Source organism: Ambystoma mexicanum, chromosome 6q (assembly GCF_040938575.1).
Source record: "Ambystoma mexicanum isolate Mex_15411 chromosome 6q, UKY_AmexF1_1, whole genome shotgun sequence".
Classification (NCBI taxonomy): domain Eukaryota; kingdom Metazoa; phylum Chordata; class Amphibia; order Caudata; family Ambystomatidae; genus Ambystoma; species Ambystoma mexicanum.
In genome coordinates, this window is record NC_090937.1 from 452,995,862 (window position 1) to 453,021,450 (window position 25,589).

Genomic DNA, 25,589 nt, shown 5'->3' on the forward strand with positions numbered 1-25,589 from the left:
AATTATAATTATGACTGGGTGATGCTCTGTCTCTAATATAGCACAGAGAGGTACCAAGTCCAGCCACTTCATTCCACTCACTCCATGCCAGTGCACTTCCACATGAGGGAATCCAAGATCTGCAGCTACTCCACAGCGTTTTGCACGCACCTCCAACCAATGTATCCATGAGTCTCCCAAAATCCAGATAATCTGTTTTCGGAAACACACAGCTATAGCTATCTGTTCTTTTCTCAGGAAAAAGACGTTCTGACAAACTCTCTCCTCACACAACACACCCAGTAAACTTTACTGATCAATCCCTAGCTCTGCTAATTCTCATTTGCATGCCTCTCCACCCCAAAACCCCTGTATGTAACACGCTCTGTCCGCAGACTACTGCCATGTCCGCCTACATATCGAAAATCTGAGCGGGGTGAATGTAAATTTAAATACTGTGCCCCATTTCCCCTTTGAGGAGGTTGGCTCTGAAAAGAGCCTTTTTTTTGTTTTATTTGCAGATGCTTGACAGACACCTGTTATTTTGTATTTTCTTGTTTTTTTTCTTCTTACTTTACTGCTAAAATCTTCACATAACCTTCTCCAAAGCAACCCTTATATTCCGAAACAGCATGACATTTCCCAAAAAAGATAAGGAAATGCCATCTTCTTCAAAATAAATAGCATTACTGGAATCAATATTCTCATTATTACAGAAAAACATACCAGCTACAAGCATGAAACCACACATGCCTTGGTTGATTGCACACCTACCAATGTTTTGCTGAGAACAGAAAACAGAACTATTGTCCCATATTGCCCTAGGTAGTAATCCAGAATAAATTACTTTGGCATTTGGAAGGATGTTCATTACTGCTTCAACCAAGTGTTCCAAATCTGCAAACAAAGTAGCGGCACTGAAGTACCCCAAATGGAAAGCACGATGGTGCAAAACTACCAGATGCGGACTGTTCATCCTGCCCATATCTTAACAAACATGTACAATTGCCTGTATATTGCAATCAGGCACAGTGCTCCAAACCACCTCCACTCCTTTAACATCGGAATTGTTTGCCACATGCCAGCATTGAGCATACTGCTGTAAATCATGCACAAACATATCTCCAAGCACCAACACCCTGACTTTCTCCACCTCTGCCATCTTCACTACACACAGTCTCTCTCAACACAAATCCACAACCTCAACATCTGATTGGCTGATCTTTTCAGTCCCCTTTCCATGCTGGATCGCTGGAAAACCTAGGATGTGGCGCGCAGTATCCGCAGACAGCAACGGTGTCCGGGAAGCGTGTAACTCTTAGCCAGCCCTTATACCCTTTCCACATCACTCTCAGTGCCATTCCCTCATTGGATACAGCTAAGCAGTCACGCAACCATCCACCAATCACATCCAAGACTTCTACATTTAACTCCATCATCAGAGTTCCACACTTCAAATGTACTGTTGATCACTATGAGTACAAGTCTCATATCATTGGAAAGCACGTACTACAAAAATGGCTCTACAAGTCTCCAAGATTTCTACTTACAGCTGCATGCAAATCCACATGCATGAATACAAACTACAGGTATGCATATTTTATTCACAGTACATGTAAAACTCTTATGAATGCATATAAACAGAGTAATGCCACTAAACCTGCATAACCTATAAAATGACCTTATTGCAATTTTTCCCATCTACTATAATCAACTGTCACTACGAAACCAGTCTGCTATCTGCAACACAGCTTTAAAAATACAATTGAATTTCATACACTTAAAATTCTACTCATTAGCAAACCATGTTGAACGAACATATTGTAAATAAAATATAAACGCTGCACATAGTCAAATGAAATGCATGCACACACTATGTTCAGATATCAAACAAGAATAATACTGCAAAAACATAAAAATCAGATCTAAATTGACATCAGTGCTATAAACACACAAAATGACTAACTTCTTTCTTTTACAATTGCAGTGTAGACCACGCTCCTTAAAATCAGCAGCATCTGAACTACAAACAACATATCCGAAGAAACCTGCTCATTCCAGAAAAAAAGAGTAAGTACAATACTACTTTAATATTCTTACTCCTACTCAAACACACTGTGTAGTTCATTCATGTAATTTGCGCACCAAAACAACAGAGATTTCTGAACCATTCTCGCACAAATCCCCATTTATTAAACAGGGATTAGCAGACAGAATGGCACACAAATCCCCATTTTTTGGAACACAAATAACATAACTCAACCCCTAGAATGTTAGTACTACAAAACAAAGAACTGTTTTAATTTTATACCATTAGATTTACTATTAGTGCTTCTCCTCACCACTAGCTCAGTTTCTACTGTCATCTGAACCGCAGTATAGTAACACACAAATAGAAGAATAGTCTTCCGAACTAATTGTAGCTGCCCAATGCACAATCTCACACCACCACATACATCTTTACCATCATACTCAGACACTCATGCACACAGCTCACATACATTGCAGAACGGCCCAACCCATACCTTCTTTTTTTTTAACAGACCCCAAAGAATGCCTACCAAAAGCAAGTCCGTAGAAAGCAACGCAGAAATAGAGCAAATGAAAACAAAGTGTCCAAAATTAGCATCCATCTCTAGCAGAGTTTGTACAAAAAGTTCAAACAAAACAGCTAATACAGTCATTTAGCGAAACAAAACAAGCGTCCAGTACAGAAACTTTGCCTCCTTTATCAAAATGTAAAACGAAACAGAAAAACATTACCAAGAATTCAGCTACCACTACTGCTAAAACTGCTCCTATAAATCTTGATATACTAGGAAGTAACCATACCAAAAAAAGTATTTTAGCAAAAATGTTCCGCCACAGGGTCCTTCAGAATCTTATAAAAACAGGAGACAAATCATGCACAACCCAAAAACCTACCATAGAAAATGTATCTTAAAAGCTTTGATAGACAGTGCAATCCTTCTCAAAAGAAACTTATTTATTTTATTGTTAAACAGAATGAAACCACTAACAAAACTAACTACTAAATTACAAAAAAGACTTCTCAATAAACGGAATGTCAACATAAATAACTTCTCAAATATCTGTGGAGGTGAATGGAGTCACACCACTAGCACAGAACCATATTTTAATGAAGAAGCATACAAACAAAACCAAACAAACAATTGCCATACATAGCAGTGGATGAGGTTATGAAAAACATAATAATACCATAATGCAACAAGAAATACTGCTTACAAAAATATCCCCAGAAAACTCAGAATTACCTCTCCATTCGACTGAACCAGAACGTCCAGTATACAAATGGCCATGCACGTCAATGTGTAACATTCCCAAAAAAATCTTTCAAATCTTTACGCCAGTTCCTCAATCAGTATGTGAAAGGCAAAGAAAAAATCAAAATGAAAGTGCTGAAAAATATGGATACCTGTCCAGGGCGCAAATACACAGGACTACAAGGACATTCATTAGCTTGCATTTCAGGATCTATTTGCAAAAGCACCTTCCATCATATCAAAATGATATCAACACATCATTCAACTATAAGATATCTAGTCTATAAACTGTACTATGCTAAAAGTCCTGCTTAAATAACATTCTTCTACATGGTACATGGTAGCCAAAGACCTACTTGAAGAAATCGACCATATCCAGAAAAAATATTCTGGAAGTGAAAGCCACTTTCAAAATGCAATAGATTTACAACAGACTAGCAACAATTCTACACATGGCAAACTTCTACTACACACATACAAAAAAGAAATACTAACATTTAAAATTGCATCCGCTGAAGTACCAAACCAGGTGTGTGTGTGTTGCCGCATAACTTTTTATTAAAGTAACACATAAACTATAGATGTAACATACAAAATAGAAGACAGTGAAGATTCCAAATGGTTTGAATTAGCTATCTACCTTATAGCAGAAAACAAATACGAAATAACTGACCACTTAATACTTTGCGTTAATGCACTACAAAACTTGACAACAACCAAACTCCTTCACGTGCTATCACAAATAACTTGGAATTATTCCCACTACCAAAACCCCTGCAACAACTCAATTTATATGAGAGCATCATAATTCAAACAGTGCATCCATTTCAAGCAATAATACACCTTCAATCAAAAACAGCAAAATTACTTCCCTCTGAATTGGTGAAAGGCATTTGTGGCAAAGTAGTTTATTTACCATTAGATCTTAAAGAAAATGTGCGCACTCTGGGAGTGCAATGTCCAATAGAGCAATCTTTAATTGCCTTAGTAAATGGTGTACCTACAAAAGACAAACAAAATTACCAACAACTCGTAGACTTACATAGAGTTAGACAAGCCTTACAATATCTAAAAGACAATGGGCCTCATTACGACCGAGGCGGTAAGTTACCTACGTTTACACCATGGTGGATGGCGGATTTACCGCCCCATTCCAAGGTGAGTGGGGCGGTAAATCCCCATTTCCCATTTTACCCTTCCCTATTCCCATTTTTGCCCCGTAGGGCATAATGGGAGTGGGGAAGGCGCTAATTACGCCAACGTAAATTACGGTGGCGTAATTAGCACCATGGTCCCTTAGCGCCATGGATTTTAACGCCTGCAAAAAGCAGGCGTTAAAATCACCATGGCGCTAAGGGACCTTGTAATCAGGCGTTAAGGGTTGGCACTGTTTACGGCGCCGTTAACCCCTTAACGCCTGACTCGTAATGAGGCCCAATGATGAATACTACAAAGAAATAAATATTGAAGAAAACATAAGGGAAACAACTGAAATAATTCAAGAGTCACCAGAAACTAGTCAATTTGAACTTCTAGATCCTGCTACAGTATCCAATATTTTAGACCATTACACAATTCATCCATTACACTCTAATGACACCATAGATGATGCACTAGAAACATACCAAATGTGACAAACCTAAGGATCACCAATCAGCATATGGGAAAAAAGTATAGAATCACATGCTTTTCCTCTACTGTTTCCTACTGGCAAAGAAGGAAGGTACGATGATAGACCTATTCAGATAACAGCATCAGAATACCACCCGTTACAAATGTATTCTGAAGATCCCAGATTTAGACAAAATGTGGAATCCCTATTCCACCTACTCTTTGAAAGTGAACTAGCAACTTTATGTTACGGAGTTTCACACACATTGAAATCAGGAACCCACTTTCAAAATATGTCAGCTATGCAATTAATACAAAAAGTGCAAGAAAAAGATGAGGTTTTACAATCAAGCTATACAAATCTGTTAGCAAACATGCGTGATACGAAAGAGTACCGGTTCCGACGTCACAGAGATGTACGTTGGATGATAAGAAACCTTGACCCACCCACTTGGTTTGTGACATTAAGTTGTGCAGAATATGCATGGGAAAATTTACATGATTTCCTACACATATCAAACAAAAACAAAACAAACATAGATATACTAACACCTGGAGAACGTTGCTCTCTAGATCCTGTTAATGTTTCAAGATATTTCCATCATTGTTTCATTGCTATGCTACACTTTATTTGTAATAAAACTGTTCCACCCCTCGGAGAAGTACAACACTTCTTTTGGAGAAAAGAATACCAAGCCAGAGGAGCACCACATATCCACATGCTTTTATGGATTAAAGATGCTCCTAAATTTGGTCAAGTCAGTGATGCCACTGTTTTACAGTTTATCGAAATATATGTCACTTATGAAATTCCATCGGAAGCAACAAATAGTGATCCTCATGCACAAATTGTACAATTTCAAAGACACAAATGTGGCAAATATTGTCGTCGCAAATACAAAACCAAAGTGAAATACTACACCAAATGCTGCTTTGGTTTCCGTAGACCAGTTACAGAAACAGGTGAAGTGAACAACTTCATGTCTTCAGTTAGACATAGTATTAAAGATAAATCACCTAAGAACACATATTACATAAAAAGAACAGAAGAAGCAAAATATATCAATGATTACTATGCAAGCATTGCCCTCTTATGGAATGCAAACATAGATGTGCAGTACATAACAAAAGCAGAAAAAACAGAGCTTCAAGACCTCTGGAATGACCTATCATCGGACAAAACACTATCTCACAAATTGTACAGTTTAGGCATAAAAATGCTCTCTCATAGAGAATGTGGCTCCTATGAAGCTGCAGATCATTTAACCAGTACTGCTTTGTATGGAAAATCTGAAAATATAGTATGGCTAAGTCTTGGTCCTGCTAAATCTAGAAAAAGAGTTCTCAAATCATACGACAACATAGAAACAATAGCCAAAAATTATCCCAACAGCCAAGACATTTTGAAAAACAATTTACTAGACACATACTACCCAAACAGGAGTACCACTTTGGAAACCATGTGTCTATACCACATAGCCCAAAACTCCACATACAAAAATAATATAAAACCGATGAAAAAAAAGGCAGATATAAAGTGACAAATTGTGAAGGCAGCTTAGTGATGCTTACCAAATGAAGCTTAATTAATCATATCAAACTGTCATTAAAAACACCTCAACATAAAGAACTATATTACATGTCCCTGCTACAACTTTTTAAACCATGGAGAAAAGAAGAAGAGATACTACAAAACTATAACTCCTTTGAAAACGCTTTCAACGCAAATGAAAGCACTATCACTGATATAAACTTTACACAGTACAAAACAATGTTGTACAATGAACAGCAACACGAAGTAGAATTCCAGGCCCAACTAGATAAGGACACTTCCGACAGTAGTCAACCTTCTGTAACAGTAAGCCAAGAACCACTGGGACAGCCACTAATAGCAAATGAGGCAGAATTAACTATGACAGAAGTAGAGAACACCATGTGTCACTATGAAGAAGATACAGAAGATTTAACAGTACTACAATCAAAATTGAACAAAGAGCAGCGTAGCATTTTTCAAGAAATAACAAAACCAATTGCACATGGTGTACAACATGAAAATAAAGAATGTACCTGCCAAAATTACAAATCTATACTACTATACGTCAGTGGTGAAGCTGGTTCAGACAAAACATTCTTAATCAAAATCATCAGCAAGTTCCTTCAACAATTGACAAACAACAAACTGTCAGCTGTTGTAACTACCCCCACAGGTTTAGCTGCCTACAATATAGGTGGTGTCATTTACACCGATTACTACTCCTTCCAATAGAACACCAAAACAAATTAGAATATTAAAAACTTTCTACAGAAGCTGCAATGGAACTACGCAGAGTGTTAAAACAAATGAAAATGCTACTAATAGATGAAGTGAGCATGGTCTCCAACCTAATGTTGGCTTTGATTCACCTCAGATTGCAAGAAGTGCTTAAAACAAACTATGAAGAGCTCTTTGGAGGAAAACACATTATTGTTTTCAGAGATCTTCTTCAATTGACACCAGTGAAAGGTGAACCTATTTTTAAAACCTCAAGACATAAACTCTGCCTTAAAACTGTTGGCAGCATAGGAAATGTCAACCTTTGGCAACATTTCCAATACAGAGAATTAACAGAAAACATGCGCCAAACTGCAGATCTCACTTACGCCAACATTTTAAAAAGTATTAGAGTTGGTGTACTATCTCAAGAAGCACAAGCAATATTAAAAACCCGGCACATGCATGCACTTTATGGCCATAACTCATGTGCTACTGATGTCATGGAACAATTAGCACACACAAATGTCAATTGTATGTCCTTAATGCCAACTGCAAGCCAAATGCAAGCTATTCCAAATTCAATGAAACAATGTTGAAAAAAGAAATGCAACCAATAATTGAAATTTGCTCCACAGACAAACTGGACGTACATGGTATGACAATGCCCATGTGTCAACAAGCCACAACAAGACTATGGGCCTCATTACGACCCAGGCGGTAAGTTACCGCCTGGGCCGTGACTTTACCACCATGGTGGTTGGCGGACTTACCGCCCCATTTACCCTTCCCCATTCCCATTTTTGCCCCATAGGGCATAATGGGAGTGGGGAAGGCGTTAATTACGCCACCGTAAATTACGGTGGCGTAATTAACTCCATGGTCCCTTAGCGCCATGGATTTTAACACCTGCTAAAAGCAGGTGTTAAAAGCACCATGGCGCTAGGGGACCTCGTAATTGGCGGTAAGGGGTCGGCGCAGCTAACGCTGGCGTTAACCCCTTACCGCCAGGGTCGTAATGAGGCTCTATACCTTAGAAAATTCTATCTCCAACACAGCTGGTTTGGAGAAAATATTACAATTATCCTTAAACTGTAGAGTAATGCTTAAACATAACCTTGACGTGGAGCAAGGACTAGTTAGTGGAGTACTGGGTACAGTTGTTGGCTTTCAAACATACCCATGAGATAACAACATTCAGTTTGTCAATATTCTCTTTGACAAACTTTCAGAAAAAAAAAGGATAGGGCGCTCAACAGCTTGATTCCTTCTCTTCAAAGACATGTATGTACCCATAGAACAATTTTCTCTAACTCTAACATATGCAGTCACCATTCACAAATCACAAGGTCTTACCCTAGACAAAGCATTGATAGATATTGGGAACGGAGTCTTTAAAGATGGTATGAGCTACGTAGCACTATCACGCTTACGTAGACTTGACGGTCTATTTCTAATCAATTTTGATGCAATTAAAGTAAACTCTGATATTCCTTGCATTTTAGAATACAATAGACTATGTTCACTATACACCCCCATCTAAAAACATATCCTGTCCCACAAAAAAGAAAACGTTGTAAAAGAAAACTAATTCAAACAGAAATGCAACAGGATCTCACTGCAAATCCTCCAAAGTGAGTAAAAGAATCTAATACTTCATCAATTACCACATCCAAAGAAGAACCTATTACTCAAAGTAACTCAGGTACTTCTTCAAAGAAGCAACACACACTCGGAAAAAAAGACTTGGACACAGAACTATCTGGTCCATTCAAATTTTCAAATATAACTGGTGTAAGTTGGTACGCAAATGTAGCAATGAATATTCTATTTCAATTGCCACCAATTGTTGACAACATTAACTTACACAGTACAGACCAATTGTGTTTGCAAATGTTAGTCCTTCATAGAAACACAACAAACAATCCTGACAATACATATAGTGTTCATGGAATAAGACAAGAATTGGACGACTGTGCTGGAATGGTGAAAATCACTATAAACTCACAAGACGATCCACAAGAATGTCTAATGTACTTACTACAAGTACTGGAAAACAAAAACATACCTATAAATGTACATGTGGAAACATACATGCACTCTCTGCAACAATGTGGCACAGGAACAAATCCCTAATGAGCCTTTGTGTATCTATCCATACCTAATTGTGAATCCGTTCCATTTCAGCAACTTGTACAAAATTCAAACCATGGTAGATTATGTACTACCTGCAATTCAGATAATCGCTCCACCTTACTACTACAAACACATAGTAATTACGTAATACTAATGCTTCTACGTTACAATGCAGATGGTACCAAAAACAACTGCAAGCTGACTGGATTCACACTTGGTCAAGTATCACTTGGTAAGAAAACCTTCACAACAATAGGTATAATCTACCACGCAGGAGCCACAACCAATGCAGGTCACTTCACTGCATATATAAAAAAGAAATGTGAATGGTTAAAATGTAATGATAGTGCCATTACTCTAAAAAAGAGATTACCAGCAAATCTTACAAACGCTTATTTAATATTCTTACAACAAAAATGTAATAACTAATCTGTACTTAAACATTAACAAAACCTCAATTAAAAAACTAGAAATAGTTAGAATACGCCAACAGGTATCTAACTGCCCCAAGATTCTATAACAACCAAACAGATAAATGAATACCACTAAATTATAACAAGAAATAAACAGTTAGAATACGTCAACAGGTATCTAACTGCTCCAAAAATCTACAACAAGCCAACAGATAGAACATTAGCCAGAAACAACAACTGAACACTGAAAACAAACAGACTGTAGCATAACAAAAAAAGTTTTTTTTTAATCCAACATGGATTTTTCCCCACAGACCTAACGATTTAAAAAACAAACACAGAAACTGAGCAAATTGCACAGTACACTGGTTTTTAAACTACTAAATATGAGGGGAAAAAAGCTGAAATGTCTATTTTGCTATGTAATAAGTCTTTATAAATGACCTACACTAACATGATATTTTCTTTTATCAAAGAAATTGAAAAAGAATATGTGCTCCAGTTACCCAACTCATGAAAAAAATATATCCAATCACAAAAAATCAAACAGTAAGTATATTCTAATAGAACGCATAAATACTGCTGCATAACAGAACCACTGAAGCAAACATCTAACCATACACCACAATACAATATGTTTACTTCCATGGATATGTTATACTGCAGTGCTTGTTACCAAACTCTACAATCTTAATGACATGACGTAGCCAAACTTCACATACAAACTATACAAATCAAACAGTACACAAACTGTAGATTTGCAAATATGTGATAGATATTCGATTTTATGGGTGTGATCTATGGGTATGATATGCTGCTGTGGTTGTGGCCAGAGCCTAGAGTCTTGGGTACATGCCCTACGGCCTACGGCCTTCGGCCATGCACCCAAGACTCTAGGCCCCCTCCCACAACCACCGCAGCATATCACGCCCATAGAATCAAACATTTTAACTGTCCATATGGGCCCACCCATATCACATTTTTTGCAAAGTTTGGTGAGAATTCATCCAGGGAGAGCATGGGTGGCTTATAACTTCGGTGCCTATAACTTCGGTCTTGGGTGCATGGCCTTTGGCCATGCACCCAAGACTCTAGGCTCTGGCCACAACCACTGCAGCATATCACACCCATGGTGGCTTATAACTTCGGTGCATATAACTTCGGTCTTGGGTGCTTGGCCTTTGGCCAGGCACCCAAGACTCTAGGCCCTGGCCACAACCACCGCAGCATATCACACCCATAGAATCAAACATTTTAACTGTCCATATGGGCACCCAAGACTCTAGGCCCTGGCCACAACCACCGCAGCATATCACACCCATAGAATCAAACATTTTAACTGTCCATATGGGCACCCAAGACACTAGGCCCTGGCCACAACCACTGCAGCATATCACACCCATAGATCACACCCATAGAATCCAACATTTTAACTGCCTATATGGGCCCACCCATATCACACTTTTTGCAAAGTTTTGTGTGATTCATCCAGGGAGAGCAAAGTTATAAGCCACCTATGGTGGCTTATAACTTCGGTGCCTATAACTTCGGTCTTGGGTGCATGGCCTTTGGCCATGCACCCAAGACTCTAGGCCCTGGCCACAACCACCGCAGCATATCACACCCATGGTGGCTTATAACTTCGGTGCATAAAACTTCGGTCTTGGGTGCCTGGCCTTTGGCCAGGCACCCAAGACTCTAGGCCCTGGCCACAACCACCGCAGCATATCACACCCATAGAATCAAACATTTTAACTGTCCATATGGGCACCCAAGACTCTAGGCCCTGGCCACAACCACCGCAGCATATCACAATCACACCCATAGAATCAAACATTTTAACTGTCCATATGGGCACCCAAGAAACTAGGCCCTGGCCACAACCACTGCAGCTTATCACACCCATAGAATCAAACATTTTAACTGGCCATATGGGCACCCAAGACACTAGGCCCTGGCCACAACCACTGCAGCATATCACACCCATAGATCACACCCATAGAATCCAACATTTTAACTGCCTATATGGACCCACCCATATCACACTTTTTGCAAAGTTTTTTGTGATTAATCCAGGGAGAGCGAAGTTATAAGCCACCCATGGTGGCCTAGAACTTCGGTGCATATAACTCCATGCACCCAAGACTCGAGGCCCTTGCCACAACCACCCCAGCATATCACACCCATAGAATCAAACATTTTAACTGTGCCATATGGGCATTTTTTATGTCCGCAGACACCACGCGTGTCCTTAGAACAGTTTCAACTTGCCTGCGGACAGCACAAACGAGAATAGTGTCCTTAGGACACCCCTCATTTTGACTAATTACGGACATCCCGGACAGCGCGGTCATGGCAAATACATTAGCGGCACCACCCACCTAAACAAATACAGTATTTGACCCATCTCTTACTCCCCAAACCTCCCCAAGCACTCTTGCACACCAAAACACTCCCCAAAACTGCATTTAGCCTCTGTTCGCCGCCGCGCTGTCGGCGGATCAAAGATGGCAGGTGCATCGGAACAATCCGACACACTTCACGCTCTTCATCATCCAGTCAGCGAACACGTCACATGTACGCAGACATGACGCGAGCCGATTAGCCAATCAGTGTCCTGTCCGCGGAGCGAAAAGGGAAGTGTGTCCGCGGAGCGGACATAGATATCACTAATTTTTTTAGACCTACTTTTTGATCGTTTTAAAAAAACTACTGGACGGATTTTCACCAAATTTACAAAAGCATGCTTTTGGGACCAAGCTGCTGCTCCTGCTGCAAATTTGGTGAAAATCCATCCACCGGTTTGGGCTGTAGGCATGCGCAGAGTTTTCTCCCCATTCAGTCTATGGGGAAAAAATACATTTAGGGACCCACCCTATACCTTTGCCCCCTCTGGACCAAACCTCACCAGACTTTGCAAAGAAATTTAGAGTGGGCCATATACTTTTTTTGCAAAGTTTGGTGAGGATTCGTTCAGGGAGAGCGAAGTTATAAGCCACCCAAAAAGTGCTCTTCCTATGCGATTAGCAACTTAACCATAACTACACAGCCACTACCATGGCTGTGTAATACAATATGCCCCAATATGAGTTAAAGATCTTCTATGTTCCCAGTGCTCTCTGAGAGACCATTTCTTTGCCTTTTGATTAATTGCATTCTGGTGTGTGTAGTCTCCCAGTCAAGATGGGGGTAATAATACCACAATTGTACATGTTTTGCCTAAGATAAGGATTTATACATTTGAATGACACTATGGTATGTGTACTTTTCAAGTTATCTTTATAAAGCAGGTTATGATAGAAAGCCAGACATTGGGATGAGGAGGGGAAATGATGAGAGGGCAAGCAAGTCATGAGTATTTGTCCAGGATGTGGCAAGAGAGGTTGCAATCCTGGACAATGGTGCAGTTATTTTCCCCTGATTGTGGCTGCTTTTCAGGACACAAGTAAAGGCCACATGTGGGTGGACAGCGTAACATTTTAAAAGAGGGCAGATGCAACCCTTGATTTTTTTTTAGGTTGGCAAGCTTGCTCAAGTATTTGACTACCAGGGTTTTACTCAGGATGTCATGATCCCAGTGCAGACAGACGCTCACCCACAAGACCACAAGCACTTGTCTCATATCGGGATTTTGTTTTCCAGGGAATACTTCAGTACAGATAGCTGGGTTTAAAAAGTGAGGACCATCTATACTAAATCAGCATATGGATCATTCCTATCTCAAGTTAACTTTATGGTCTTCATTACTCCAATGCTATTGTGTCTTGCACACTTTCTTTTAAGGGGAAGATCCATTGAACTACATTTGCATATTTCACTTTTCACATTTTCCGTGCTGCTTAAATGCGGTTAATTGGGGTCGTGCAATGTATCACAAAAGTCACCAAGAGACCCGTCATAAAATAAGGGACTTGTATCATGCTGTTTAACCAAAGTGTGTGATTCTTGGCAAATATTTTTATCTCACTGTGTATTGCCGAGAAGAATTGTACGTTCTCAAAGCCTGCCGTCTTTTATGGATAATAATATCACTGTCAAAACAGGTCAATAGCAGGTTGTGATTGATGATCATCTTTGAGCGGTGGATTGGAAGTGTTTTAAAATATAGAGTGGCCATGGCCAAAGGCCATGACTAGTGGTCTGGTAGTGTTTTAAAATGGATAAACAGCCCAGCCGAAAACCATGACTACTGGCCATGGCCAAAGGCCATGGATAGTGGTCTGGTAGTGTTCCAAAATATACAGTGGGCATGGGCAAAGGCCATGGCCAGTGGTGTGGAAAAAATCTATTGAACAACAAAACGCTTGAGATTCAATTAAAAGACTTTAGTTAATGATCAGTTAAGTTAAGAAACGTATTGCAGCAAAACACCTGAAATGTAACGGATTGGGGATCTCAGGGCCAGTTTAAATTGGCACATTCCTGTTGCTAAGCCCAAGAGGATACATTTTTTAGAGGAGAAAGGATTCACAATGCTATAGAAAATGTCATTATGGCAGATGTAGTATTACAGGTGTGATCAATAGGAACGCGCTGAGTTAAACCAGTCCTGAGTTCCGCAATGCATTGAATTTCAGGGGTTTTGTTGCAATAAGTTTCTTACCTTAACTGATCATTAACTAAACATGTTTTATTGAACATATATATATTTAGTGGAGACTGAGAAAGCCCAATATGTATTGATAATTGAATGGTAATTTATTTATAATTGATTTATAATTGGTTGTAATTACACTTTAGGAGGTTATGAACTTGTGCACTTGAACTTTTGTAGATTATGAAATTTTAACCAAAATGTTTTAGCACTAATATTATTTTGTGGGCCTCATTACGACTCTGGCGCTAATGGGTTAACGGCGCCGTAAAAGGCTGCAGCGCCGTTAACCCATTAGCGCCTGATTACGAGGTCCCTTTGCGGGACCCGACCTTAACGGCTGGTCTACACCAGCCGTTAAAGTAGGGACCCGCAAAAGGACCTTGGTGCTAAGTACGGTACCGCAATTTGCGGTACCGTATTTAGCGCCTTCCCCATTCCCATAGAGCCCTATGGGGCGAAAATGGGAATGGGGAAGGGCCATGGTTGAATGGGGAATTACCGCCCCGCCAACCTTGGAATGGGGTGGTAATTCCCCATTGAACCATGGCGGACCCGTTACAACACCGTCACCAACCATGGTGCTAATAGCGCCATGGTTTAGCGCCGGTGTTGTAATGAGGGCCTGTGTGTCTTAGTGAAATGGTTAACAATATGATGTTGAAATTGTACAGGCACTTGCCTTAAAATAGCATTGTAGAAAATGTATGGCAGATCTTCTTGCGGCTCCCTTTTGTTATTGCTCTCACTGATACACTCGTATTTGGTGTAAGCAATAGCTGGGATCTGCATAAATAGATACAGATTAGTTAATCCATCTTAAATTTAGATTGCCCTTGCACTTTTGGCTTCATATTATATATTATTGTATTTTTGAAAGGGCACTGTTTGCTCAAATTCAGCACATGTTTTAGTACATTTCTAGACTCGAATTTAGCTGGTACCGAATCATGCTTATCTTTAATTGTATAGATGTGGACACAGATGTGGACAAATGGATGAAGCCAAAGATAAAGGCAATCTGACCATCCTTCTGCTGTTAGACCTTTCTGCAGCATTTGATCTTGTCGATCACCAGATCCTCACAGAACACTTAACCACAGCTGTTGCCTTCTCTAAAAATGCCTCGAATTGGATCCAATCCTTCCTTTCTAACCAAACTACTAGGGTTTTCGCACGGTCAGCTTCAGCAGATCCAGTCCCCACCAACTGCAGAGTACCTCAGGGCTCCTGCGTCTCCCCCACACTCTATAACATCTTCACAAAGCTTCTCTTTGATCGTCTTGACAACATGGGTGTCACTTATACGAATTACGCAGATGACACCCAAGGTCCCATTACACTGACTGGAAGCTATGAAAATGATTCCAACTTGATAAACGAAATCTACCTGGAAATTCAGGCGTGGATGGTGGCTCACAGCTTGTGTCTTAATGATGACAAGACCGAGCTCCTGATCATTGGTCCCAAGCACAACTAAACAAACTTGAACCCCGTTATATGTCTTTCAACATTGACGGAAACCCCATCAAAGTCGCAAAGGAGGTCAAAACATTGGGAGTATACCTAGACTCTACTCTCTCACTTAGGAAACAGGTGAGCGCCACTGCCTCTACAACCGCTTATACCAATAAGCTGATTAATGCTTGCAAATCCTTCTTGTCCCCCAACATCTGCATTACGTTAGCCAGGGCCCTAGTCTTATCAATGTTAGACTATTGTGTAATACTCTCTTCATAGGTTCCTCTGAACGGAGCCTCCATAGACTACATGTCCTGCAGAATAACACCTTGAGATCAGCGTTAAATATCCCTAGGTCCGACCATATTTCAAGCTTCAGACAGTATGCCTACTGGCTCCTGGTACGTGATAGAATCTCGCTCCACACCCTAGTTATCACGCACAAATGCCTGTCAAACTCTGCCCCTAAATACCTCTCAGTCAAATTCTCTAGAAACCAACCAGCCAGACCTTCTTGATCGTTCTACTTGTACTGCCTCAGCATCCCGAGGTACAAACGAAAAATGGCGGGAGGAGCCAGCTTCTTAGTTCTGGCCGCAAAATGCTGGAACACCCTCTCTCTCAAGATCAGAGCTGAACAGTCCTTTTGGTTCTTCAGAGCCAAAGTAAAGAACTTGCTCTCAGATAAGACACATTAACAGGCGCCAGGTTCATCCACGATCCACCACTGCTGAATCCTATGTGCTGAAACCTCCACTAAAATCTAAGTACCCAAACACACCTCATACTGTATTAACTGTATTAACTGTTGTTATGCACTGTCGACCAAACTGTAACCACCGGCAACATTTCCATGCACTTACTTGTATTAACACGCAAGCCGACAAACCTGTAACCTATAGTCGTCAAGCACTTCTGTCCAATGTACTCTGTCTGTATGCATCTGTAACTATGTCACAAGCGCACAGTTACCTGAGGGTTAGGTGCGCGTTACAAATTATAAACTAAACTACACTAGTCCAAGATGCTGGTACCTTATTACACTCAATGGTTTAGCTACCTGAAAAATCACATGACATAGTAATTAACAGGAAGTTCCTTCATTCAAAACTTTATTAAGTTAAGTAATACATTTTATTATGTTTAACTTGCCTGAGGAAGTCCTAGTCACGGACGGAACGTGTGGCAACTCAAAACCATGCAGGTGTGTTTTAGTCATCCGCCATGATTTTCATATTAAGATCAGAGAGACATTGTATCTCGCTTTAATGATTCAGTTTTGATGAATAAATTACAGCATTGGCTGCATGTTTATCACCTTACCCCACGAGTGCCTGGGTCTTGTTTGCTGTGTTTGGAGCGGATGGTTTTTTTTTACAGATTGCTGGCCGACCGAACACCTTTATGTATATGTATACATATATATATTTTTTCTTCTTTATACTTTATACGGCATTAAGCCATAAAAACAAATCTCTAACAATTTCATATACCATTGTACGCAGAAAATATTTAATTAAACATCAACCACCAGAATAAAAAACATATCAAAAGAACTCTAAAATACATACTAGGTATAAACATCATTAAAAAATGAAATTGTGGCGTGGTAGTGCTGGTGAAAAAAAACATTGGTGCATTTAATTCTGGGCACCACAGTAGCAGCTACAAGATTCGAAACATGAGCAAACATTTCTGAGGTTTAGGCCTACTTCCCAAACCACATCCAGGGTAACCGGAATATAAGAACAAGTTTAAGACAGTAGGGAGATGAAACACAAACCCAAGATGATTAAGTGTAGCAGATTAAGCAAAAACGTACGGCTTTACATGACCCAATTTTATCATACTGTCGGCCTTATAGATCCAGACCATTTTACAAAATGATGCAGGAATTTAGCGACAAAAAAAGACTGTGTTTAGGTCAACTGTGCATTTACAGACAAAATTGCCAGGTGCACCTGCTGTATGTTCTCAAGACCAAATAACGGCAGGAGATACATCTGCCTCTGGTCTTTATACCCTGGACAGAGTAATACAAAGTGGGTGGTTGTCTCTTCCGGGGCCCAACAAAGCCTGCGCTCTGAACCTGTAGTATTGTGTCAGTTAATTCTGAAAGTTTCCAGTTGTAGTGTGTTGCTCCGAAATTGAATAAAAAGTGCTTGTGCACAGCATGGAATTAGGGTATCAGGGTATATTTCAAAGCCGTAGGTGGTCTTAGTTATTAGATATTGCCCACCTGTTCCCACACTTGCCAACCTCCCACCATCTGATGTCTCAAATTTCTCAGCAGTGGCTTTTTTTAATCAATTCTTTTGCCGCCCCTGTCATTCTCTCCAGGTGCTCCCATAGATGACCCAAATGTAACTTTAATAGCTAAAGCTGCACGTGCTTGAGCAATGGGAGCAATTGAGAACCCTCCAGGGACATTAAGACGGCTAATACTCCTCTATATTTAGATCAGAGAGGAGAAGACCACATTCTCGCCCAATAGAGAATAGGTTTTACTCCTATAAATTCTAATATTGGGCAACAGTCTCATTCCAATCACAGGGCTGATGAGGGAGCACAGATTGGCTGCATAAGTAGTTTCTTAAGAAATTGATTTTCAATATGTGGGTGTTTGTGTGCCCCCATATCTCAGTGCCCTATGTGGCTTTGGAGCGGGCTTGCAATCTATACAAGTGAAGTGCAGGCCTTATAGTCCCCCCCCCCCAAACCCCTAGAGCGCTTCGTGGAATGTTCTAATCCCGGCACTGTGATTTTCTAGAGTTAAAGCTGCTTTAGCTATTTGATGGGTCCAAAAGCAATTCTCAGAGAACCTGGTGCCTAGATAGTCATAGGTGGGCACCTGCTCAGAAGCTCTTTGCCAACCTATGTCTAAAAAACATTATTTTAGTTTTCTCTTTATTTAGTTCAAGGCACAGCTCTTTACACTTCTTACTAAAGCCAGCTACTATAGGTTTTATACCCATTTGTGTGCTGGCTAACAGGACCGCGTCATCCACCAAGAATAGCACTGGGAGCCTTTCATTACCCATCATTGTGGGTCTAGGGTGTATGTGACTAGCTATAGATGCAGAAAAGGAGGGGAGCTAGCACACAACATTGTCAAACTCCTCTCAGCACTTAGATTCCGTGAGCCCCCCTCCCAAGCACACTGAAGCTTTGTTGTCATCCTATACCATCTTGATAGCTACCAGTAGGTTCCCAGGGATGTTCCTCTTTAATAGTACGTGTCAAAGATGATTTCTGGGGACGCAATCGAAGGTGGTTCTAAAGTCTACAAAGATAACATGCATTTTATTTCTGTTTAGTGAAGTTTATTTTTCCAGGATCAGCTGAAGTCCATAGACCTGATCAAGAGTGCTGATGCCTTCATGGAAACCAGATTGCAGGTGGTTTATTATCCCATTGTCGTCTGCCCAGCTCTGTAGATGTGGCTGTGTATGGCTTTGGCATACATTTTCCCAGCAGCATCTAGCAAAGAGATTGGCCGATATTTCCCTGGTGTGCTCCTATCTTCGTTTTTGAAAATCGGCACAATCTCTGCTATATGAAAAAAAATTGTGCAGTGCCAAACTCATGCATGTTGACAATGTGATAAGATCATTATTGACACTGCATCTGATGGAAAAGGTGTACATATTTTAATGATTGTTGATATATATTACGCGAGAGACCCCATTTTGTTATAAGTATATTCTATATTTTCTTGCACCATGGAGCTTAGAGGAGGTTGTGATTGTACACAGCAAAACCTTCCAATTAAAGAGAATTTCCTTTTAGCTGGAGTTATTGTTGCCTCAGTTCCTGGCGGCTTTTCGTATGATAATGTTTAAGGACTTTGTTATACAAGATAAATCATTGTCTTACTTCTGCCTTGGAATTGTTGCAAGAGTCTCTTAGATGGCTGACCTGTGCACTGGGAACCTGAGCCTTTTAAGTACTCAGGCATGTTCTTCCCATGAGAGTATTCAGGCATGAACGCTACACATTCTAATGGTCTATGGAAAGAGCTTGCGCCGACCTTAAATGCCTAGCCTGCTGGGGCAAGATGAACTGTGTAAAGATGAAAACGCTACCCTGTATACTCTTTCAAATGGAGATGGCTGCGCCCTGTCTTTTACAAAACTGGTAACACACTGGAAGAGACCACAGCATTAGACGAACACTTTTCTTTGAGGTGTTGGGAAGAAGCCTTAAATGTTGATGAATGCGTTCTGGAGAGGTATCCTCCTCTCCCCAAAAAAACAACAACAATATATATATATATATATATATACATATATATATATATGTGCTGGGGTGTTTGTCAACAACTTCACATGCAAGATAGGAGTATTTTACTGCGACTAAAATCTCAGCGTCAAGCCCTGTGGACATGGAACTGTTCCTTTGTAGGAAACCACACCCTCAGATTTACAAATGAAACAGGAAAATACAAAGGTTATTGTGCTAATTGAAAAAAATATTAAAATATGCAGAGGTGATGGTCTTCAGGAATGCACAAACACATTATGGAGTGGGGGATGTAAGTAAAGTGGTCTTGTATAGCGCCCTTCTGGCAGTAATGTTGGCCACACTACGCATGGCTCTGTAAGAAAGGAGGGCATAGTGTGTTAGTTAGGGCAGCACGAAGGCAGATTCAGAAACCTTTGGTGTTGATAGATGCAGGTCGGAGGCACCTGTTACCTGTGTGTCGATATGAAAATCTCTACATTGTTTGTGGTTGGTACCGACTGGGTAGGTTAGCCAAATGGGCAGGCCCCCGGATTGTGGAGGGCAAAAATGAACAGCATGGATGTTGATGGAAGATGGATAGGGTCTGAATCTGTTAAGCACACTAGAGCTAACAGGTCATCTGTAGGAGTTTGACAGGTCTAAGGAAGCAAGATATTAGTTGCAAGGAGTTAGTTATGGGATGAGGAGGGAGTGGGGATTAGGGTGTTTCGCAGCAGACCAGTGTCACGCATGAGAGGTTTCATGAGTCAGCTTGGTTTCCCGAAGACGGTAGTGCCAAGAATTTTAAAAGAATGCTTGCCGTAAATACAGATAAAGACAGAACTCATTACAAAGATTAGCAAAGCTCACCAAGGAATTCTGATGCATGCGTTCTGGTGATGCAAAAAACGAAAAACATTTTGGAATTACATTTTCAGCGAAGTATCACTAGGGTTCTAGGAAAACCATACTTAACCCCATCTCAATCACTCTTGGTGCAAAGTATATGTGCATATACATGCATGTGCGTATGAAAGGGTGGTTCATGAGAGCTGTCACCTGTGCAAAAAGAGAAATCCTTTGTAACTGAAAGGTATTGCATCTCCAGTTGATGTTTGGAGGACTTGGGCAATTATCAAACTTGAAAAAACATCTTTTACATTTGTAAATGCATGTGTAATCAATGGGAACATATTCTTAAAGTTCTTTGACTGTTAAAACAGCTTACAATCAGTGCCCAGGAGCTCAATTGCCTGGAACCCCCGTTTAAGAGTCTTGATTGAAGCAAGTACCGTTAATGAAGGTCAAGAGCAAATAACATACTTTAGTGGTCCCAAACAGGGCAATATCAGTATAAGTAGCCGGCTGTGGTTCTAAGTTTGAAGGCTACTTTACAGATGTGTCCACTGGATGCCAAGCAATTGGCATGTAGACAAGCATAGAAGCCTAAGAAAGGGAAAACATTACTTGGAATTAAAGCTGTTGCGCAAATCCAACTGCACTCAGGTCCTATTTAAATTGTTAATTGCTAGCCAGACTGAGAAGATTACAAGTGGATATGAAAAGCAGGGCAATACGAGGTAGGTTTAGGTCAAGGCGACAGAAATTATGCGCACAGGGATTCTGTGGAAGCACAGCGAGCCTGACAGGTGAGACAGGTGGGAGCCAAAGATTGAGAAGAGGAGGAGCGCAAAGAGACGAAAAAAAGGCCCGAGGTTAATCTTATCTAAAAGGAGCCTCGACATTCCAGCAAACTTACAGCAGAGAGCACCCTCCCTCTGAAGATCCAGATTGGTTGAGACTCAGACGACATTGTACTAAAGTATGGGTCCAATTTTGAAAATAGTCAAATGAGCAATATTGTTGGGTAGTGTATCCTACTCACTTTCATGAAATAATCTAGGTGCTTTTCACAAAGGACATCTGGCGATGCACACATTCAGAATCCACACCCTGCCCGCCCCATCCACAGTTGGAGGCATGGGCCTGATTCATGGAAAAGTGTGCAGAAATCCCACAGGGGCCATGCTCCGAGAAAGAACCTGTGTGAAAAATGTGTGCCCCGTGTATTCAAGGAATTTACTGCGCAAAGTAACCGCATTCGTAAGTAGTGCCCAGAACGCCCCTGTCACGGCCCAACGCAAAGCAAAACAGCCAGAACAGCTACCTTTGCGTGCTCCACCGGGCGCGAATACACACACCCTTCAAACAGTGCCTGGAGTTCCCCACAAGAAGGCCTACATCTAGGGGACCGCCGTAACTGTATCCAGCACTCCGACAACGTGCATATGAAAAATCGTAACTAGGTCAAAATCTCGAAACATCTGCATGCATACCCCCGTAAACCATTCCTGCACCACACTACACTGTGTACGCGCACTCCTAAATTGGAACGGTACCCCGGTTGCGTACACGCACTCCCTAATCTGACATGCAAACCCACCTCTGCGCTGCGATTCCTATGCGCAAGAGTACTTACGCCTGCCTTCGGGTGGGATTTGCGTGGCCATTTCTCGGCCGAGAGGTTGCCCGATTGAATCCATGAACACTTTCCGTGCCATGCAATTCTGGGTGTGTGAGGGAATGCCTAAAGGCCTTCATTCGGAATACCCACTTTTTAGCAAGTTCTTCCCCATTTTTGGTGTTCCGCACCCTTGACAGCCCTCTGCGCAAGCCATGCCCACACTCTGTGCGGACTCTCACGCAAGGCCCTCAGCAGCTCGCAGAGATATGTCAAGCCTGCGCAAACTCCACGCAAGTCCAGGGAAAGCACTGCACATTCGATTCAATCAATCAACGAACGCAGATTTGCGTGCAGTTTCGTGTGCAAGTACACTATTTTCCACGCAAATAATTCCAAGAATCGGGCCCTTGATAGGTAATTTGCCAACATTGTAAAGTTAACTCCCAATTCACAGAAAGGAATATGCTTTTCAGTGTTAAAGGCCCTTTCTGAAGTCTATAGGGCTTTTAGCAGACAACGTGAATAGCAAAGTAGATTGTACCTCTGAGGAGCAAAGAGAAATTGTAAATAGAAGTGAGAGCATTGTTCCATGTTTTAGCTTTCAAAAGAGACTCTCCCACAGTGGAGTATCTTGTTGAAAGGAATCATGCAGGGAAATTGCATGGCTGATTGTTGAATGCACAGAATTGCTAGCTGTTTTTTCGTGTCTCCTTCTGTAGTCAGAATGTTTCACATGCAGTCAATACATAGGCAATAAACCCTGATGTGGGTGGGCATTACCAGTCAGGTAATGGCTCTGGCCCAGAGTTACACGCCTGATTTAAGTGATGGTCTAACGTGGGCCCCAGTGCCATTAACTGACCAGTAATGCCCGCCCACGAGGGGTTCATAGCTATGAGGACCCCAGCATGCTTTCCAGGCTGCTGTTTTTTTTTAAAAAAAGTTTAGAAACAAAGCAGTTGCCATTTTCCAATATAGCAACAAAAAAAAGCAAAACAAAATGCCCACCATGGATGTAGCGAGATGGGAACAACATAGAGACCCTGCTCTCTTTCCATGCTGGCTATTGCTGCAAAGGGGAAGGGGTAGGACAGCGGTAGTTTTAGGGAGTCAGTAACAGATTAGATGGCTGTAGGTAAGTGGAGCCTGGGTTGGGATGGTCGGGGAGTGGGTGAGGGTTAGTGCTGTGGGCAGGGTAAAGAGGCACAGGGCTTGTTAAATCGTTTGCCCCGGGAGCTTTCCACTTCTTTAAATGCTCATAACATGGGCAGTTCCATGGGGAAATTCTGCCTTTGAGCCTCCTGACTGGCTGGCAGGCCCTGTGACATCTCCACCGGGTGCTAATAGTATTTATTGGCTGTGTTCTGGGCATTTTGATTGGCTAGCAGGAGGTCAATAATGACTTCCATGCGCTAATATGGTTTGTGTAATAAGAAGAGCTAGTCTTGTCATTTACTAGATTTTGATTATCATAAAATGGTTGATTGGTTAATGCTAAAATGCAACTCACATGTTTTAAGGGGAAAAACAATTTGTGATTGTACATGCTGTAATCCTAATGTTTTCTAAATTTGTGAAGTTGAGGAATTTTACATCTGTGTTTTAAAACTATTTACAGGTAACTGTGAGAAGGGAAAAACCTAAATAAAGTAGTTAACCCTTTGCAGGCAAATTACCTGGCTGAAAACAAGCAGTCACTTCAAACAAGCATTGGAGAAGACTTCAGTTTCGGCTTTTGTGAAAGCATGAGGCAGGCATTTTGTCAGCCACTTCTATAACGGTACTTCTTAGTAATCAAATGGCAACATCTGGAAAATGGTGTGATTAGCTGGGCATATTATAGCAGTCCCTGGCCAATACATATAGAGTAGCTATACGCCAGGACCTCAAGGCAAGGAACAGATGTATACAGAGTGGCTGAAGGCAACCATGATTAATGCATTTATATTCCACCAGGATTGCATTTGCAGCTGGAATTGAGCCATTAACCGTCAGAGGACTGCTTAGAAATAGCATGGGCAGGCTAATGTTTGATGTTACTGCTTTATAGAGCCAGCTCAAAGAGAATTCCAAGAGGATGTGTTTTGAGCGGGGAGGGGCAGGTGGGAATGACCATAGGGATTGGGATAGCCATGTGCATTCAATGGGTGGGTAAATAACCAAGCTGTGTGTCCCTTGGCAAATGTCATCTCCCTCCTAGCTGTAATCCAATGCAACAGTTTCAGCAATCTAAAAGCGCCTCCTAATATAGAGAAATAAAAAGGTGATAAAAAAAGGAGGGGACTGTGTACAGGCGCATTATAAATGACTTATCGTATCCACAAATGTTGTTTTTGTATCAGTAATGGGGTATTTTGTGAGAACCACTTAAGCCATACCACCACCGGCTTTTAACTAGAGGGTCTATGACTTGACACACTAGAGCACAGCATCAAACCCCCGTTTTAACCTATATTAGTTGTTAACAGATGATGCAGTGAAAGTTATTTTTGTTCCTGTTCACAGCATACATCTTATTGTGAATTCTGGTTCTGCCACCCATTGTAGGACCCAATCATCATTACAGTCTTCAGGAAAAACTGCATCGACAAATAACAGCATCCCCAGCAGCTTGAAGTACCCATGACAACTGTCCGACACATCTCCCGAGTCCCATCTGGGAAGAGTGCACGGCAGTTCGAGCAGTTCGACAGTCATCACATGTCCCCATGTTCCAAACAGCTCAACCATTCCATGAGACGGCTCCGTCAATCACATATCGAGAGAGACCGGGCACCTATCCATTTGACCGCGTCCCCTTTGTCACCCGTAGCATTGTGGCAGGGCTCACTTATGGAGCCCAAACCTGTCAAATTCCGCCCCCCCCTCCGTTAAAGACACACCATAATTTTAAGCTTTGTTCGGGTGCAACAAAAGGGCACTCAATGCATGAGACTCTACGGCAAGGCTACCTTGCTTCTTTGTGAGTCTACGGCGAGGCTATCTTGCTTCTTTGGACTCTATGGTGAGGCTATCTTGCTTTTCTTTGTGACTCTACGGCGAGGCTATCTTGCTTCTTTGTGGCTCTATGGCGAGACTATCTTCCTTCTTTGCGACTCTACAGCAAGGCTATCTTTCTTCTTTGTGACTATGGCGAGGCTATCTTGCTTCTTTCCGACTCTACAGCGAGGCT